Here is a 20,051-nt window from a genome sequence, read left to right on the forward strand (position 1 = left end):
GGAAATAATTATTCCCTTCTGCTTGGCACTGGTGAGGCCACATTTAGAGTGCTGTACAGTTTTGGACCATGCAGCACAGAAGGTACTGGCAAACTGGAGCATGTCCAGAAGGCAGTCATTAAAATAGTGAAAAGGCTGACACATGAGATGAAAGACATGATGAGGGAGTTGGGTTTGTTCAGCCTGGAGAAGAAAAGCAGGCCAGTACTGCCTTCACCTATGCAATGGGGAGTTATACAAAGGGTGGAGGCAGATTCTTCTCAGGCAAGCACAGCAAAAGGTCAACAGGCAACAGTTACAAAACGCTGCAAAGGAAATTCCAAATAGATATAAGGAAACTCCTCACCATGAGGGTGGTTGAGTGCTGGAACAGAATGGAGATTTAACAGCGTCTCCAAGCAACCTTGGAGAATTAAAAAATTTGACTCGGCAGGGCCCTGAGCAACCTGATTTAACTTTGAAAAAGCAAAAAATTGAGGCTCTCGATCTCCAAAGGTCCCTTCCAATCTACATTTTTCTACGACTCTACATGTTACTGCAACTGATATTTTCACTTCTATATGGGCAGCCTATGTAGTCTATATGGTATACAATATCTTCCTGTACAGTATAGAAGATTCTATGTCCAGTTACTTCACAGTGAGAGGGGAGTCAGACACATTCAGGTAACTTTGGACATCTGAAAGATTTCAACTGCCCGAGTCATCAAGATCACCTCAGCCATAGCAGCCTTTAGTTATCACACACTACATAGTAAAATCCATAAATATGTTAAAAATCACTGTACAGAAGTAGTACTTTGGATTCCAGATGTTCTGAGCACTCTGTATATATAAAAGGGATCCTTTTATCCTTGGTCAGTGTAGCTAGCTTACCCAAAATGAAATGTTTCCTCTCATACTCTATCAAAAAGTTTTGTTCTTTGGCAGCTGGTATTAATACTGGAAAGTATCGATCAGCAGCTGAAAAGCTGCTTCTCCACACTGACCAAGGCTGAAACAATTGCAATCCGTATGTTAAGTAACTGTATACGGCAGATTGTTTAAATACAAATGCTATAGGTTAAAAAAACATCTAGTGGGAAAGGTACATAATCTGTCTGCTTTCACTTTCCTTTAAGATTAGAGCAAACAAGAAACTGCCAAGCCAAAGGCTTATTTTAAATAGTAACTTTGAATTATCAGGAAGCAAGTTAAGGTTAACATTGTTAACTTACTAAGTCAAAATTAAAGGAGCTCAAAACTGACTGAAAAGACACCACCTCGTAACAAAAGGGGCAAAAAAAAAATCTATGGCAAAACTATAAGGTGTTTTCAAAAAGGAAGGTAAACAAACCAAATTCTTTCATCTTCCGACACTAAACACAGTGCAAGGAACAAGACTGTCCCTAAGTATATGGAGACTGTAAAGTCCTGGGGCATATATTCCCTCCCCCTGCTCCCAATTTTAGCTCTCTCTAATGGATATCTGAGGCTCAAACAAAGCATCTGCACTGCTTAATTTCATCAGTCCCTCTTGAGTTGCATAACTTACTTCCCCAATACAGTTTCTACCATTAAAAGCCCTGATGTGCAGGCTGGTAAGGAGAGAACCCACAGATTCAGTGTGGGAATCACACTGTCTGGTCACATCCCTTGAAGTTTGTAAATTAACATTGGACATCCTCTTGAAAGATATTGCTCTACCACAAGCAATTACATTTGAGACAAGTTTTTATAACATTTTTCAGCTCATATGAAGCAGTGAGTAACGCTCATTACGAGATCCATGTTGAATTTATAATAGTACAAATTGGAAATAGGATCAATATAAATGGCCAACCTGCCATAATACAGTGTAAGACAAAGACATAGAAGAACAATACCAACAAAAAAATAACTTAGAAAGGTTTTTTTTCATGGTCTTCCCATTATAACTTTTTCCTTTTTTTTCTTTTTCCTACTAATTTTCTCATACCTGTAAAAAGATAAACAGAGCTCTTGGTACAGGAGGCCACCTTCACAAAGACTTTTTCTACACATCACCTATTCACTTGAGTGTTACCCTCCCCCAAATGCCATCCAGTTACATTTATTTTAGACCCTTCTCTCTTAAGAGAAATCAAGTTAGATGGGTCTAATTGATCCAACAGCAGGTTAGGGGACAGAGTCCAAAATCTTCAGGGCAAGAACAATGCAGTTCTGTGTTGATTCATGTGAATGGTTTTCTACATTCCCTCTAAGCACGATCCCCTGCATCTTTAGAATCATCAGAAAATTAAAGCACTCGCATAGCATATTCCATGTTACAAGTTATAACTTATGATGACATATAGTTTATATCAATCAAGATGCTCATATATATTAGGATAAATAAGTTGAAAAACTGAAATTATTTTGAAGGATTTTGATTTCTCATTTCTAAGAACAAAGTAGGTTTATTGACCAATAAATTGAGGAAAAGCAGTCTAAGTAAATGTTCTGTATACACAACTACCAAAATACTGCAGGCTTTTTTTTTTTTCTTCTTCTTTTTTTTTCCTTTTTTAAGTTGTATTTAGAGAAAGGATCTGCTTCGGATATAAACATTCATTGGTAGATTTTATGAGAAGAAAAAACCCAAAGAGAACTATGCACATATTCTATATGGAGACACGAAAAGTGCCACCATGCAATCAGAACAATGATACACCAATACATGAGGCTGTACGAATATGGTACACAGCACTAAATTTTGAATTTTTGCCCATATGAAACATGTTAGTAGTGAGAACCTATTTCTTGCAGTGAAAGCATTGCCAAGAGTTATGTCTAAAGATAAAGCTGATTTTAGAGTATGTGAACTTCAGCTTCCCAAATATGATGAAAAGAATAATTTCAACAAAGCTTAGTATTTGCATTACTATCATAGGTGAATATTGTTTTAGAGAAAAAAACCCACCCTCTAGCTGAAATCTGTTCTACACAAGTGAGAAGTTCAAGGCTAATACAAGATCTGCCTCATCTCCTACTGCTCAGATAGCATGCAGCAAACATACCATAGGAAAAAACATGTTCAGTGAACACAACTCATTAGACTGATGGCACTGTGATCAGAAATGCATTTTTTTCAGTAGGATGCTACCAGTATAGGAACATGAAATAAGCTCTGTAATTATCTTCACTCTCTCCTTTGATGCATGTATCTTGTTTAAACTATTGCTTCTTAGTCATCAGAATTTCTATAGAGAAAATATGCTGCATGCATGATTAAATCAGCAAGTGTCTCTCACACAAAAAAGCAAAACTAACGGACGGGTATGTTGAGATACTTTGTTATGGAAGTATTTCCTTTTAAGGAATCATCTATCTTGATCAAAACTGTACTTTTTTATCTAATTCCCAATCAGAAAAATAGGTTTCTACTTCCTTCATATCTCCATTCACTGCTCAGTTACATGAAACAGATATAACTATTTAAAAACTAATGCGTCTGACAGCTGTATTGTTTAGTAAAAGCCGTAATTTGAAAGGAATTGCTGTTATACATAGCTTTCTAGAAAACATTTTCTAAACACCAACCCAGTGGAGCTGTGTAGCATAAAAAAATCACATATTATCTATAATATAAAAATAGATAATGAAACTTTTTTCAAAATTTCTGAAAACCAACACACACATATAATATGATTTCACACTTGGCAAAAAACAGTTTAGTTGAGCAATGCTCTCTGCCATATTTAACCAGCAAATGATGAGTTATACTGATAACGAGGCACAATACAGAGAAAATAAGTGTGGTTCCTTTACAAAACTACTCTTTGTAATTAAAATTACATTAATAAAATTACAGTTCATGAAATAGATTTTAGAGTTAGATTTCAATTCTACTGAAATACCTGAAATTCCAAAAAGGTTTGTAATGTCAGAAAAAACAGCATTTTAAAAATTTGAAATAAAATTTCAGATATTAAGCACCTTTTTTTGCAAGTGACTAAAACTATTGTATGAGCCTGCTTCTCAACACAGCAATGAAAGGACAGGCTGTTTGCCAGTACATGCATGACAACAGAAGAAACAAAATAAAATATAGCTGCACATGCAGAGAAAAACAAAACAAAAAAATCCTTCAGGACTGAGATGAACTGCAGACTTCATAAATATGTGAAGAAGCAGCAATACACGTTTCAGTGGAAAAATGGTTTGGGCTTTTTTTTTTTTTTTTGTGAGTTTGCTTTTCTGGTTGTCTTCTGGTGAATATTTTTTAAGTACTATGCCATGTTTCCTTTCAAGTGAATGTTGTTGAAAATTCCTGAAAGCATTCTGCAAAGAGAGAGTACGCTGACAGCAATGATGAATAAGCTTGGTAACACACAACACAGCCACATTTCCAAATATAGTGTGTCAGCTGGCTTGGCAAAAAGAATCATGCCAAAAGTGGCAGTGAGGGGTGTAAATGATCCATCTCCCTCCTCTAATACTGCTATCAAAGAGCAGTTGTGTTGTCAGACTTTGAACCTGTTTCAGCATCACACACAAATAATATTTTAATGAGCTGTAAAATATTCCCACCTTGACTTACAGCTTTAAAAAGTGAGCATGTTCATCTAACAGCTTTAGCAGGTAACCACAAGAAGTCTGTACAAAAATCCCAAAAGTAGTAAAGAATTGCCACCAAGTGCGTGTGTGGGTTTCATTGTTTGTTTTGTTGGGTTTTTTTTTGAAAAATAAGAAATGACTGCTTAAACATTTTAAGAAAGTTAATACTTATGGTATTAGAGAATTTGACCACATCACAGGACCACATTTCCTTATAGAAGCAACGCCAAGCTGGGATGATAAAATACGGATCTTCCCAAAAAATAGTTCAGAAAAAATGAATCCATTTAATCATTAAAAAAAACACCAAAACACCCAGCTTTTCACATTCACATAACCACCAAGAAGTTCATTGCAGCACTACCTAGAGCTGCAGTTAAGTTTGATAGAAAAAAAATATATAAGGCACTATAAAGATACTTGCTTCTCACTCATTAAATAAAAACACAAGCTTGCAACCTTTGTTACAAAACTGTGAATATAATCATTGTGCTAAGCAAACAGCATATTAAGTATTTAACGGTGTTAATTTTAAAGAATTTATCCTACATCCTGCAAAATATATGAAGTCTGATTTCTTCCGGATGTGCATCTCCCTTTCTTATACATGCCTTTTCCAATGGTCTCAGAATCCCTGCAGTGCTCTCAATTACCCGCCTCAACTATTCTGGGACTCCACGTTGCTTTCGGTTCCCCTTCCCACATGACCTTACTAGCCAGGCAGCATCTTCTTTTGCAGGTTTCGATATAACTGTGCATGTTGGGCAAAAACATTAGCACACATGTTGACTAACAAACAGGCCAAGCAGATAAACTATTCTCAACATGGCTTTTCCTCTAGCAAGCAGACCAACTTACGTTTGAGTTCTCCTACTGTCAAAATTGATTAAAAACGTCCAATAAGTTGATAGGTGAAGTGGGAAGAACTGACCAGCAGACAGAACTGACATGCTCCTATAAGCCTTATTTGCTTCAGCTATTACTTTTTATTTTACAGAGTAGTAAACTAGCTACTCAAAAATTTGCTGAGCTTTAACAATAACCACAGAGTTAGGAATTCCCAGAGCAAGTTATCTATTCAAGTGTAACTTTGCTTCAAGGACTCAGTATATTTCCAATGCAGTATCATAACATTGTATCTTCTTTAATTCAGAGCCTTGTAGATGCTAATTACATTATGTTCTCATTACATAATAGTTCCCACCCCACGCATCTTCTTAGCATATACTAGTACAGAAGGTGAGGGGTGCAGATCTAGAATCAGTATTAGAAGGACAGATACGGGTCGACAAGGGCAGACAAGGAGAAGACGAGGGAATTCTCAAGCCATGCAAAGAGCACGGAGAGGTGAGTATAGTAGGTGGTTGTGGGATATGTTCCCTAGCTGCATCGAGAAGGAGGACAGATGAGTAGGATGTACACAAACCAGGCTTGCAATTTTTTTTTTCTAGTTTGATTGCCTAGACTAAGTAATTTTCCCTTCTACTTCAGAGGGAAGTGTATCATCTCTTGTATCAACATATGTTGAGCAGCCAGGGTCTTAAGGGACAAGTTTAATGCTTATAGGCAATTGACAGGAGTTCTCCAATCTGTTTGTAGAAGAACACAATTTTACACTTGCTATGACCAGGTTTACAGGGAATGTGATCTTTTGCTTCCACTGATCAAGTTGTTGTTTTGTTTTTTTTTTTCTCCTAAACTTGAATCTTATGACTGCGGGTAAAAAGATAAATACATTTTATAGCAAATAGAAAGCATGAAATCAAGAAGTGTAAGAACAGTGTGGGTGGAGGAAGAGATCTGCGATCTTTAAGAAAAATTCAGCTTATACGTTTACAATGAACACTATGTTTGCTTGTGAAAACCACCTACATCATGTCACTTGGAGACCACATTAACACTCTCATCACTCCTAAGGTATTAATCTAGATGTTTGTACTAAATAAATGACTAGTTACTGATTCCATCCCCTCCCCCTCAGCTCTCAATTTCTCACCTTTGCTGTACTCCACCTCTTCTCTTCTTGCTATTAATCCTCCTCTCCCACCACTGCCCTTTCCTTTTTCTTCCATTTCTTCATTTCCTCTATAAACTTGCCCCAAAAGCTCTATTAAATACAATGCCATTGCAGTTCACTGTGCTTGTGTACTTTCTTTCTCCAGGATATTTCTGTTCTTCAATTAAAGTTGTAAGCTCTTTTGGAAGTGGGACCTCCTGTGATAATAAAGTGCTTATAACAAGGCAGCCTTTTTTTTTTTAACAGACTCTGAAGTATTGCCATAACACTGATGACAATGCTGACAAAAATAACCTACAGAAAACACTAATAAGATTAATAATAGAAAAGACCCTACTGTTTCCACTTAGGATTGCGTTCCACTTAAAATACAATGTAAATTTATGTTTCCCAAGAACTCCCCTTAGCCATAACCCACACTATTTCCTTCTTTAAGAGCTAGCTTTGATACACTTGCTTCATGTGGCAAGATGTACTCTGAAACAGTCCAATGCAGAGCCCAGCAAATACAGAGTGCCCTAGGTTCTCGAGCTCTCCCAAAACAAGTTGAACCGCTCAAATGCAGTTCCTTCCTGCTAGTTAAGAAACTGTAAACTCTCTCCTATATAAAATATAACAACTGCCATGCTTAGATTTTTCATCTGATCATCAAGTCAAGAATGCTATCTCCATTATGCAGGAAGAGGGAGATCCTGGCAGACTGGTTACAGACTGCAATTTTCTTCCAGTTCCATCTTCCAAGATTCTGCTTACCATTCCTCCCTCCTTTTCTAGTCTCTGCTCCCCAGATTCAAGACCTCATAAAGTCACAGGGTTTCTTCTTGATTAAAACACACTTACCACATCCCCCAGTATCTTCCCATCTCTAAACAGCAGCACTGAGCACCATCCACTATCTCCTGGAGGATTAGTGAGAACAGAAGTTGCTCTGCTCTGTTTCTTTTTAAAGTCTACAGTTTTCATCCTCATCTTAGTCTTCTTCATTTGTCTTCTCCCTCCACCCTGTCTTTTACCAGAGAAAAAGTAACAGTGACAGCAACCAAGAGCAGTTACTTAGAGAGAGCCACAGGAAAAGCACGACAGAGGGATTTTTCTCCACTATGTTCACCCAGCTTCTTGTGGCCCAAGCTGCAATGTAGCAAGCTCCCCTTCTTCATGAGGTTGTTAAGTTACCCAGGTCAGCTTCCTTCATGGAGAATTTCAGTTGTATTTTCCTTTCAAAGACCTGATTTAGCCACATGACCCATTTGTAATGGGACTCCACACATTTCCTCTCTCAGGTAAACAAATGAAATAGGTTGTCCCTGTCACTTAACAGGAACAGTCTTCCTGAGATAAGCTCTCTGCAAGCCTCATGTTTTTTGAGTCAAGTATTCGTCCCCACACCTTTTCTCTTCTTTCACATTTAGCTAGCAGACAGATTTTATCCTGTCCAGGAGGTAGGTACCTTTTACCTCTGTTTCTATTCTCTGGACTACTTGTTTCTCCCAAACATCTATTTTCTTCAAGAACTCTACCAAGCCAGTGGTTGTAAGCTTCGCTGTTCCTTAAAGTAGGCACAGTATCATATCAAAAGTACAATCATCTAAAATTAACTGATTAAGAATAAATTTTTAAACACTGAATGAGCAAAAACAACCAGATAAAAAAAGACCGATACTGAAAAGGTTTCTCAAGTTTTCACTAATGAAAAGAACTTACTGGCAAAAAAACCCAACAACCAACCACATTAGAAATATATGCCTATATTCTTAATGCTTCCAAATGAATGCTTTATTTCTTTTCCTACAGGATGGGTTAGAGTTACAGAATATGCATTTGTCACTACTTTAAAACAGTTAATGTCAACTAAGTACATCAAAAACCATTGTGAGATAACATTTTTGCTTTTGTACTTATACAGAAAAATCCAGTTCACGCAAAGCATTTGTTTTTCAATGAGATCCTGCTTCTACTTACTCCTACAGCTGGGCTGTTTACTAAGGCATAAGACAGTCGCATGATTGACTTGTGTTTCAATAAAACCAGATGTAAAATACATTTTGATTGTTTGAGAGAACACTACTTACATGTTTTATCCTGGAAGAGCTATTTGTTATGACTGCGTAATCCCAAAAGCAACCCCCCTCAACATATACAACAAAGTTTAAAAAGGTTTGGTCCACAGAAGGAATGAGATTAGTTGTTGTCAAGAGCTACCCTCCCAATGCTTACATAAGCAAATTTCCCAAAACTGTAAAACCATAAATACAGAAATGCTAATACTGCCTCAAATCTTTATTAGCCAGTATGTCATACTATGCAAGACTTACAGTTACTTTGGTTTTACCTATTATCCTGTACACATACATCAGGAAATAACATACTATACAATGTTTAATTTCAAACGTTCTTATGCTAAGACATGAACTAGTAACTACATGCTACCTTTGCCTGTACTTAAACTGATTTGTAAAGCTCTACAAATTCCATACATTTGCAAAATAGCCCCTGTGACGGCTCAACACAACCTGTTCTCCTTCCCATTGCAATGTGCCAACAATGCTCAAAATCACTTCACAGCGCATCATTTCAGACACTGACTTCTTGAACCACGCTAGCATGCTCACAGTGTACTTACTTCACAGGGTAAAGACAGGACAGTCACTAAAACTACTTTATGTAAACCTTCATATCAATGATGACTTATGTGATCAAGAACTAGGACCTTTTATCACCATTTCCTGTATTTTGCTTAGAGACAGACTAAGTGACAAGAGTAAGAAAATCAGTCACTGCTGATGACTATCAAGGCATGAGGAAGAGTGAAAATTCAGCAATACTATTTTAATAGAGGTGCAACAAAACAGTATAGCACTCATTACATTGCTGCAAAGTGAACAACTAAGAACAGAAGTTCAGTCCCCATTCAAGACAGCTGACGTGCTTTGAAATTTTGACAAATCCTTGCATGCAATTAAAAACTTCAGGATGATGGTATCTAAGCACACATAATTTCTATGGGAATTGTTTTTTTAACCCAAAATGTACATTTCACATGGGTCAGCCCTTACTGCAACTGCTTTTCAGTCACTGAGAATCATAATAATTTTAACTACCAGAAAAGAGGCAGCAGCTCTTCAAAGGGGTAGAAGAACTTCTAACGAGAAGTTAATCCATTCTTCCATGTGCTACTGAAAAAAAAAGCGAGTCTAGCATCAGATACATATTTTGTATGTAAATTCTCTAGGGTGCACAGAAGACATTGGATGCATACTGGGTATGTATTACTGCATCTCCTTCACATAACAGCTAGAGCAGAAGAAATTGAGCCTGGCTGAACAGCACAAAAAAATATGTTGGGTATCACTGCATAGTTTTTTTTCATTTAAGTCCTTTTTTAATTGCATTATAGTCAATGGCATAAATAATACAAAACTAGGCAATAACATATATTCCAATTAACTGGACTGTCTCCAAGGAAGAGATTTAAAGCTGAAGATGCTTAATGCCAAGGACTACTGTTTAATTGCAACAATAATTCCACCTAAGTGGAATGCCCTCAAGCAACCTAGTAGCAATTGGGCTCACGATTATTTCTATGCACTGAAAAATTCTCCTATCAGTTCTGTTTATTTTCTGTCTTAACACCTTTGCCTACCCTCTGCTTTCTACACATACTGCAACTCCAATATGATTTACTATTGCCTGCTAGGCTGCTCCTTTCCAATCGGGTAGTTATGTAGGGCCATCATACTGACAACCCACATCTCCAATCACGGCACAGGCAGCTGATCCTATAAAAGTGATCGCCACAGACCCTGGGCCCTTCTAATGTAGCTAATCCACATGTTGAAGTTTTTCCTTCAAGCAGCTAGATAATACAGATGTAACCGTACATCAGATACACCACGTCCCTCTCATTCAAAAGTACTTTCTACCCACACAGTCCTTGCAATACTTAGATGAAGTGACAATAAAAAATCTTGCAAATCTCTCTAACGAAAAGGAGGAAGGAAAGATGATATCCAAGCAGAAAATGAGTTTCTACAAGCTTTAAGACCTGTTCTATGCTATGTAGCAGCATATGTGATTCTTGCCCTCAAAATGAGTTTCATTATACATTCATGTCTTGTAACAACTTAAATTAGCTGAATGTTTCAATACCACTGCTGGAACCAAAAAAATGCTTAAGGACCTATATTTGGACATTGAATTGACACAATTAAATTGTGCTTGAAGTTATAAATATCTGAATTCATCTACAGTTTTGTGTTGTTTCCTGGAATACCCTGTCCTTACAGAAGAGAATCTAAGCAGTTTTAAAATAACTGCTGTATTTTTCTCTAGCTAAGAGTGAAAAACAGCTGTTCCATCAAGCTTCTGCCCACAGCATATTAACTCCCTGAAGGTGTGCTCAGAGATGGTACTGCTGGCACTTCACCCCAACCAGCAGTGCTTAGGATCACTATCAGACCAGAACAACAAAACACATCCAAATGGTACAGAAGTGTCTATTCAACGCATAATCAATGCCGAGGACTTCCAGGCTGCAGCCAGGAACCTCAGTACAAACTAGTGTGAACAAGGAAAAGATAACAGTATGGAGAATTCCACTGGGTATTTTGTGTGCCTTTTCTTAACCTTTCTAGAACACGTGGGAATACCTATGCCAGTTAATGCACTTGCTGTTAAATGATGTTGTGTGCCTTGTACAATTCTGAAAGACGTGGGACAGCTCATGTTGAAAGAGGATTGAGTTCATGGTAGTAGGGAAGAAAAAAGAAGTTTGGAGTTGCACTCTACCCCCATGGGAGTGTGCTGTACTTTTTCACACCCAGAGAGTACACCTGCCTACGTTCCTGCTGTGGGTATAGAGTGACATCAGCTAGCTGTATATTAAAAAAAAAAAAAAAAAAAAAAAAAAAAAATAACTGGTCATTCTTGGAAGTAATTAATCAGCATTACTATCATTCATTCCATATGTACCCATGTGAAGTTTGAGGAAAATTGAGCTCTCTGTTATGTGGTAAGGTCATGCAATGGTTGCCAACGTATAAATTGTAGCAGTGCACAGATTTACTGCACTGCAAGTGATAAAAAGAACAGCACCCCCAGAGAATTCCTTAATAGCTCAAAGGAAAAACTTCCCCAATAAAATTATTACAGACCTGCCCTGTGGCAGGTGCTAATGATTAGGGGCTTTTTTAGCTGGGGAACCCTTACTGAAGAGATCACAGCCCCCAAGCCCAGTTACGATTACACTTCGAGATAATGTAATTTTAGTGTCCTTGGAAAACACCCATGTCAGACCAAGCACTCAGCATTTCTAAATCCCAAGAGAGTACTACTTTGACAGTCTGGAGAGGAACTTCTGACAACATTTAAGTGCTATACACATTGTAAAAAAAAGAATTTAAGAAGCTTCTGCTACGAATACCTGATAAGTGATGTAATTGAGGGCTTAATAACATTTGGAAACCCTTCCAAACTCACTTGCCTTAAGCCCACTCCCTATCTAGTGGTTAAAATGGTGACTATTCTAGAAAGTATGACTAGAAGTTTCAGGCAAAATACTGGCAGTTTTCTGATGTTTTTATTCTAGACCTTGAAAATGAAGGAGCAGGTTCCTTCAAGCTCCTTTTTATCTTCTGGCATTCATACTTGGCAACTTGAGCCCTTAAGAGTCTCCTCCATGTTTACTCAAACTAGTGATACTGGTTTGAAATAAGAAAGCTTTTAATGTAGGCATTTACTGGGCTGTCAGGAACAAGAAAGATGCAGCAAGATTAAGTATTACTTGGCTTCATTTCATGCCTGAGCTTTCAGATGTTTGATAAAGTAATAACCAAAATGTATACAGACCACAGGGCACTGTAAACTGCCATCAGCTTCTCAGAATTGTAATCCTCACAATTCAGAGGAACTATAGTAGAACTGCTTGGTAGCACTTTTTTTTTTTTTTTTTGTATGTTTGCAGGTGACAAAACAGACCAAAGCAGAAATATTTTGAACATTTATTTTAGTACACACATTAGAGTAAATGTATTGCCCCCTCCAGTCTCAGAATACATCCAGGAAGGCCACACCACTTTCTGAACAAAGCCCTCTTCTCTGTATTAAGGGAGAACAATTGAACAGCATCTTTTCACAAGACAACTGCCTCAAGTATGCTAATGCACTGCTAACATGCCTGCTGAAAATCAGCTTTCCTACCCTGCCTTATTTTGATGCAAACCACTATCCAGGTCACCAACCTATCCCTCTGATCCCTAGGCAGGCCATGCACCAAAACAGAGTAGGGCTGCCCAGATCCTACAAGTGATATTCCAAAGTGTTCAGATAAGGAGCTGCAACCATTTCTATAGTCCCCTATGAGCCCCTAGGAAGCCTGGATATCTCTTGCCTCTGACCCCTCCAAACTGAGACTTCAATGTTCTTATTTCTAACTACCTGCATTCCTATTTTCTGTGGGCTACCTCAGTGCTGCACAGCCAGCATAGATAACCTAATTTCCTGAGATAACAACAGTCCCAGGCATCTGGAGATCCAGCACTTTTCAGCCTCATCTTAGACCTGCATGTCTTCCTTTGCCGCAGTAAGAAGCCACAGCTCAAGAGGCAGCTAGAGCCCTGCCTCCTTCACCAGGAATACCGCTGTTTCTTCTTCTTCGGTAAAGGACCATGAACTGGAAATTATATTAATAAGCAAGCCACATCTGAAACACTTACAAGATGATATTTATATCCATCAGCCCAGTGAAAATTTGTTCCTACCCAATTAATCTCAAGAACAAGAGAAAAAGCAGTAAAATGACTCCTGACAAGAGTGACTGGTACTGTTAATATTCTGCTTCCCAGTTCTTGTAGCCGAGTTTCCTGCTTCCACAAATAGAACCACTATCTACTAGTCTGGCAAGTTTCTAGATAGAGAGAGATGACTTCCACTCTGACCAGGTCTCCCTTACAGAACACAAAGGACAGAACTGAATATGAACACCATGACTATTATCATAAAGAAGCCACTCCTGACATCTTGCTGCAGGTGATATTGGTAAATCTCTATCCACCAGAGAAAAATGCATTCTGGGAACAGCAGTACTTTCTAAAACTAGACTGCTCATGTCTCATGCCTTAGGCCAACGTGTTGCATACTGTCAGGGTAGAATTCTGCAGAAATGTGCTCAAACCAGTTTTTTTGTTATTAACCTGATCTGGCATTTCTGAAAGTTTTCAAGAAAACAAAAGTTGTATCTTTACAGAAGGTAAAATTTTGCTCAAAGTTGCACAGAATTTTGCTTTCTTCAAGTACAACAGTAAAAGCCCAGTAAAACAAATTAAAAGCTGCATCACTACACTAACTTCCCACCTTCAAAGGGTGGTACCTTTAAGACCTTTGTTTACTAGAGTTTGCAAGTTTTTGGCTGTTCATATCATTATATGAAACTTTGCACTATACCTCCAAAACACTTGCAGATACCAACTACAAGACACCACAAAATTAAGCAAGCAGTTATTGCATTAGTCTATTGTTTCATTTTAGTCTTCTAAATGCCCAAACTCAAAATGCAACAGGGCAGTTTTTTACATTCAGGCATCAATTCAAAGATATAATAAGCCAGAGAAACAGGCTGTACAAGCCAGGCATCCTACAGTGACAGAAGGAAATCACTTTATCTGTCATTGTCTTGAAAGCGGGAATTCTATTTTTTAATAGAGCATTAGGAAATGCAAAAATTGTAATTTCATGAACCCTTATAGAGCTCACTATTATTCCCAAGCATCAGCTGGGAACAAAGTGAGAAATAACTGCTTGAATGCTGACTTTTAGAAGAAGGGGCAGAGAACAGATACCAATCTGAATCTGACAACCACATGAAAACCCAACAGTCATTTTCTGCAACTCTAAGCTTTACAGTTATATCAGCTTCTTCACTGTATCAGCACACAAAGCCTCTCAAATTGGTCTGACAACATCCATTTTACTTGCTCCTGAGTGACAGAATCAGGTGCAGCATACTCCAGAGGGAATGGATGCTTCTCTATTTTAAGGAGAGTTAATATATTAATATGCTATCAATGCAACTCTGCTTCAAAGTGGAAGATTAAACGCTGTTGTTGCTGGTCATCCAAAGTAGACGGCCATTTTTCCTTCTTCATTAGCCAACCCTTGCTACTTTCTACAAGTCTGAAATACTATTCCAGCAATCAAGTTCCTCAAGGAAAGAAATTCATCCACACAGTGCAGCTTTCTGCTGAGACCCACTTTATTTGAAGGCAGTTTACAAAGAAAAGATTATCCAGTTGCAAGATCATAGGTACATATACAACAGCCTCCAAACATTAAGCTATACCAGGAATATCCAAACCCAGGCAGTATTACCCTCCACAGTAAACAGCAGTAGTTATAGAAGCGCTGCTGGCTCAGAGAGGTTAGCAATGGAGTACCACAAAAAGACTGTTGAAATGTATTAGTCTCATCAAGTTCCTGAATCCTAGCAGCTCTAGCCATGCCACCTGGAAGCTCACAGACAACCCAGATGCCACAGTGTGTGCAAGGCAATGAAGCATGAACTCAGAATGTTGTGAGCCTATTTTGAAAAGTCAGTTTTGTTTTATGTAAAAAAAAAACCAAACTAAAAATTGGACAAATGGGTCACAGGCTTTTAGATACACACCAGTAACTATTTCTTAGTAAGACAGAATCATAAAATGGTTTGGGTTGGAAGGGACCTTAAAGATCATCTAGATCCAACCCCCATTCCATGGGCAGGGACACCTTCCACTAGACTAGGTTGCTGAAAGCCCTTTCTTCTGTTGGGATTCCCAGAGCTGAACACAGTACTCCAGGTCAGGTCTCACCAGAGCAGAGTCGGGGGGAGAATCACCTCCTTCAACCTGCTGGCCAGGCTTCTTCTGATGCAGCCCAGAATACAGTTGGCTTTCTGGGCTGCAAGCGCACATTGCTGCCTCATATTCAATTTTTCATCCACCTATACCCCTAAGTCCTCCTCTGCAGGGCTGTTCTCAATCCACTCATTGCCCCGCCTGTATTTGTGCTTGGGATTGCCCTGACCCATGTGCAGGACCTTGCACTTGGCCTTGTTGAACTTCATGAGGTTCACACAGGCCCACCTCTCAAGCCTGAAAAGGTCCCTCTGGATGGCATCCCTTCCCTCCAGTGTGTCAACAGCACCACACAGCTTGGTGTAGTCAGCAAACTTGCTGAGGGTGCACTCGATCCCACTGTCTGTGTCACCAACAAAGACATTAAACATCACCGGTCCCAATACCGACCCCTGAGGAATGCCACTCATCACTTGGACATTGAGCCATTGACTCTGAGTGCAACCATCCAGCCAATTCCTTATCCACTGAGTGGTCCATCCATCAAATCCATGTCTCTCCAATTTAGAGACAAAGATGTGGTGCAGAACAGTGTCAAATGCTTTGCACACGTCTAGGTAGATGATATCTGTTGCTCTAGTTGACTGTCACCAATTACCTCCTTATTTTCCATGTGCCTTAGCATAGTTTCCAGTAGGATCTGCTCCATGATCTTGCCAGGCACACAGGTGAGACTGACTAGCCTGCAGTTCCCCAGGACTTCCTTTTTTCCCCTTTTTAAAAATGGGGGTTGTGTTTCTCCTTTTCCAGTCAGTGGGAACTCCCATGGACTGCCACAACTTCTCAAATATGATGGAATAGTGGGCTAGCCACTTCATCCACTAGTTCCTTCAGGTCCCACAGATGCACCTCATCAGGTCCCATGGACTTGTGCACCTTCAGGTTCTTTAGATGGTCTTGAACCTGATCATCTTTGTTCAACAAAAAACCTATGCAGATGCATTAAAGAAATGCTTTTGTATCAAGGGTTCAATTGGTAGAACTTAATTTATTAACCTGTGAATAGGTGCAGAGCATCAGCAAAGACTGGAAGATCTGAGTGTTTTATCGCGGGTTTTGAAGAATTAAGAAGCCCAACTTTGTGAACTTTGATATCAGCCTCTATTCCATTCCATCAATACTCAATGGAAGAGGATATTGATAACAATTCACTACATCCCAGTGAAAGTGTGGAAAACCAATTTTAAAAAGAGAATAAGGTATAGTGTCTATCAAAGCAGTAAAACAGAACCATTTTGACAAACCCTGAAACACTGCCTACACAAGCATTAAAAATGTAACAAAAATTATCCATATGCTTAAAGAGAACACTTTTACCTTTAGATGAAAGTTTCCAAAATGATAAATCATAGTCTGTTGTATTTATATTAAAAAAAAGTAGCATCAACTGCTCCAACAAGTCTTATACAGCTTCCCAGAACCAGAAATTTGATACAAGAGGATAACTTGTATTTGGTAACTTGGGCATCTGTTCTTGGTTTCACAAAATATGCTCTAGTGGCCTACTACATTCACCTCTTCTAAGAGCATGCAATTGAAAACTGAAGGATGGAAAGAAAGCTATTGTGCTACTACTCCATCATTTTTAAGATCTGTAGAGAAGCGATACTTTTAATGATCACTTCCTCCAAGCTCAGGAATGGTCCATCCCTGCGTGCAGGATGTTAAGCAAAGGTAGCAGGATGCCTGCATGAATGAACAAGATGCTCCTGACAAAACACAAACAAAGAAACAGAAGAGGTGGAAGCAGGGCCAGGTGACTCAGGAGGAAGCAAGACACTGTTTGAGCATGCAGGGATGGGGTTAGGAAAGCCAAAGCCCACTTGGAGTTTAATCTGGCAAGGGACGTGAGTACAACAAGACAGTAAGAATGGCTTCTACAGGTGCCTCAGGAGCTAAAGGAAGGTAAGACTAGGCAAGGTGTGAGCCTGCTGCTGAATGGGGCAGGGGACATGGTGACAAAGACACAGAAAAAAAGACTTTGGTATTCTATGCCTTCTTCACTGATAAGGCCTGCCTTCAGGAATCCCAGGCCCTGAGACCTGGTGTAAAGAACATTTATCCTCAGTGAAAGAGGATCAGGAAAAGAAACTTCTAGACAAACTTCAAAAAAAATATCTCACATAATCTCACATTGGAAGGGACCACTGGAGGTTGACTTGTCCAACCCCGCTGCTCAAGCAGGGCTACCTAGAACCAGCTGCCCAGGACCACGTCCAGACTGCTTTTGAATATCTCAAAGTATGGAGACTCAGTCACCAGACAGTGCTCAGTCACCTTCACAGCAAAATAGTGTTTCCTCATGTTCAGAGGGAACCTCCTCTGTTTCAGTTTGTGCCCATTGCTTCTTGTCCTGTCACTGGGCACCACTGAGAAGAACTTGGCTCTGCCTTCTTTGCACCCTCCCTTCAGGTATTTATGCACACTGAGGAGATCCTGCTGAGCCTTCTTTCTTTTCTCTAGGCTGAACAGTCCCAGTTCTCTCAGCCTTTCTTCATATGAAGAAAGTCCCTTAATCATCTTAGTCACCCTCCTCTAGACTCTCTCCAATAGCTCCATCTCTTTGGTACTGGGGAGCCCACAACTGGATGCAGTACTCCAGGTGTGGCCTCAGCAGTGCTGAGTGGAGGGAAGCTGTTGAAACAAGTAAACTTGGAAGCCATTCCCAAACATAGGAAGGGCAACGTGATTGGGAGTAGTCAGCATGGATTTATGAAAGGGAAGTCATGCCTGACTAACCTTGTAACCTTGATGGGAGAGCAGTGGATGCTGTTCACCTCTACTTTAGTAAGTTTTTTGACACTACCATCACATCCTCATAGACAAGCTGATGAAGTACCAACTAAATAAGTAGACAGTGATGTGGACTGAAAACTGGCTGCACTGCGGGGTTCAAGAGGTTGTTATGAATGGCACAAAGTCCAGCTGGAGGCCAGTCACAGTGGTGTACCCCAGGGATTAATACTGGAACCAACACTGTTTACCATCTTCACTGATGACTTGGACAATAGGACAGAGTATATATACATATTCGCAAATTATATAATTGCAGACACTAAGACACTGTTCACTTGAACTACCTAGAAACAAATCTGCAAAGCTAGATCTTTCAGTAGTCCTTGTCAGAAATATCTCAACACAAAAGTTCTTAAACCCAAAAGCTCCTTCTCTCAGTACTTGAAGTTATTATGTGGCTATATCTATAAACTTTGTCATCAAGTAAAGATGACGAAATGGCTCCAAGAGTGGCCACAAAGACAATTAATCCAACCCCCTAGAAGGCCTGGCAGGGGCAGGAAACAGCCTGCACCTCATGCTTGGTTGCTGCTATCCCTTCACCGCAAAGTAACTCATATTCCCTTAAATTATCATCAATATGGGCACACTGAGCAAGACCCAGCATATGGGAGGTACTGGACCATCAACGCAGGTTCCATGGAAGTGGAAACCCACACATTATGTCCTCTTCCCACTCCACTAAAACAATACCATGTGAAAACTTTGAGTGCTAGTGCTATAAAGCATTAAAGACAAAGGAAGATTCTGCTATTTCTCTTAACTACTTGCTAAGAAGTACAGGCAGTATTTGTAATGCAAAAGACTTAGCTTTATTAAGTTGCATAATTCCATCACTGTATATCACATCCTAAAATATATACAAATATATAAAAAGCAAAACCTGGAAATTGATCCACATGTAAGAGGCTAGAATCAAACTGCTAACACATGAGCACCACAGACGGACTCCCTTCCTTTCAGTGCAGGTTGATCACACTTAACAGAAACAACTGAAAAGCGACTGATTAGAACTGATATAGTTTATAGTCCATCCTCAGCCACAAAGACAATTTTGGCCTACTTTAACACCCTGGCTGAAAACCATGGTGGTTCAAACGCTGCTGTTCAGGCACTTCCAGGACAGGTCAGCCAATTCTACAAGATATTGGGAAGATACCCAGTAATAAAACAGGAAGTAGATACTAATCTGTCATCTCCTAGTATATAACATAACAGCCTTTAACTTTGGGCTCAAAAAAATCCTTCTGAAAAGTAAAAGAAATCTCTCAAATTAGAAGTTGTATTCTGTTTTGATTCTTAATAGGATATTAGCAGCTACAGTCTCAGAAACAAGCCTTTTGCTTTATGTCTATCTTATGTATTACTTAGACATGACCAGCTTCAGAGCATGTAAACACCTGTTCACATGTACTCACTGCAGATAAAACTGATCTCAAGCACAGTCATTCACATCTTGGCATGCTTCAGCCCAGACTAGAAAGACAGGTGGAATCCTCCCTGCAGCTGACAGGTCTGCTGCTCTAGCCTGGTAACAGATCCCAGAATTGAAACAGAAGACTTTGGTGCCAATTCTTCCTTACTTCAAAGAAGAAAAAAAAAAAGCATTATCAGACTTGCTGAACAGTATGGGAAATGGTAAAGGACAGACAGGGATAGATGCAGCAACTGGAAGAGATGCAGGCAAGAGCCAATATAGGGCAGAGTAGCTAAAAACAGAAAAAGGGAGCAAAGAAGGTTACAGCAGAGGAAGGGCAAGAGCAAGAATGCAAAGCAATGTTAAAACACTCTTGGGCA

The 20,051-nt window shown here is 39.3% G+C and overlaps 1 protein-coding gene across 5 annotated transcripts in view; it reads right to left on the reverse strand.

Moving 5' to 3' along the window:
• The window catches only part of SETD3 (SET domain containing 3, actin histidine methyltransferase), a 64,640-nt gene that overhangs the window by 40,648 nt on the left and 3,941 nt on the right, over positions 1–20,051 (reverse strand). Inside the window, exon 2 of one of the 5 annotated variants that reach the window (XM_049828928.1) lies at positions 19,673–19,836. The exons of the other annotated variants lie outside the window; for them this stretch is intronic. The gene's annotated coding sequence lies outside the window, so the exon portion shown is untranslated. The remainder of the gene's footprint in view (positions 1–19,672; positions 19,837–20,051) is intronic. 5 annotated transcript variants of the gene reach the window in all.

This window comes from Accipiter gentilis, chromosome 25 (assembly GCF_929443795.1).
Source record: "Accipiter gentilis chromosome 25, bAccGen1.1, whole genome shotgun sequence".
NCBI lineage: Eukaryota > Metazoa > Chordata > Aves > Accipitriformes > Accipitridae > Astur > Astur gentilis.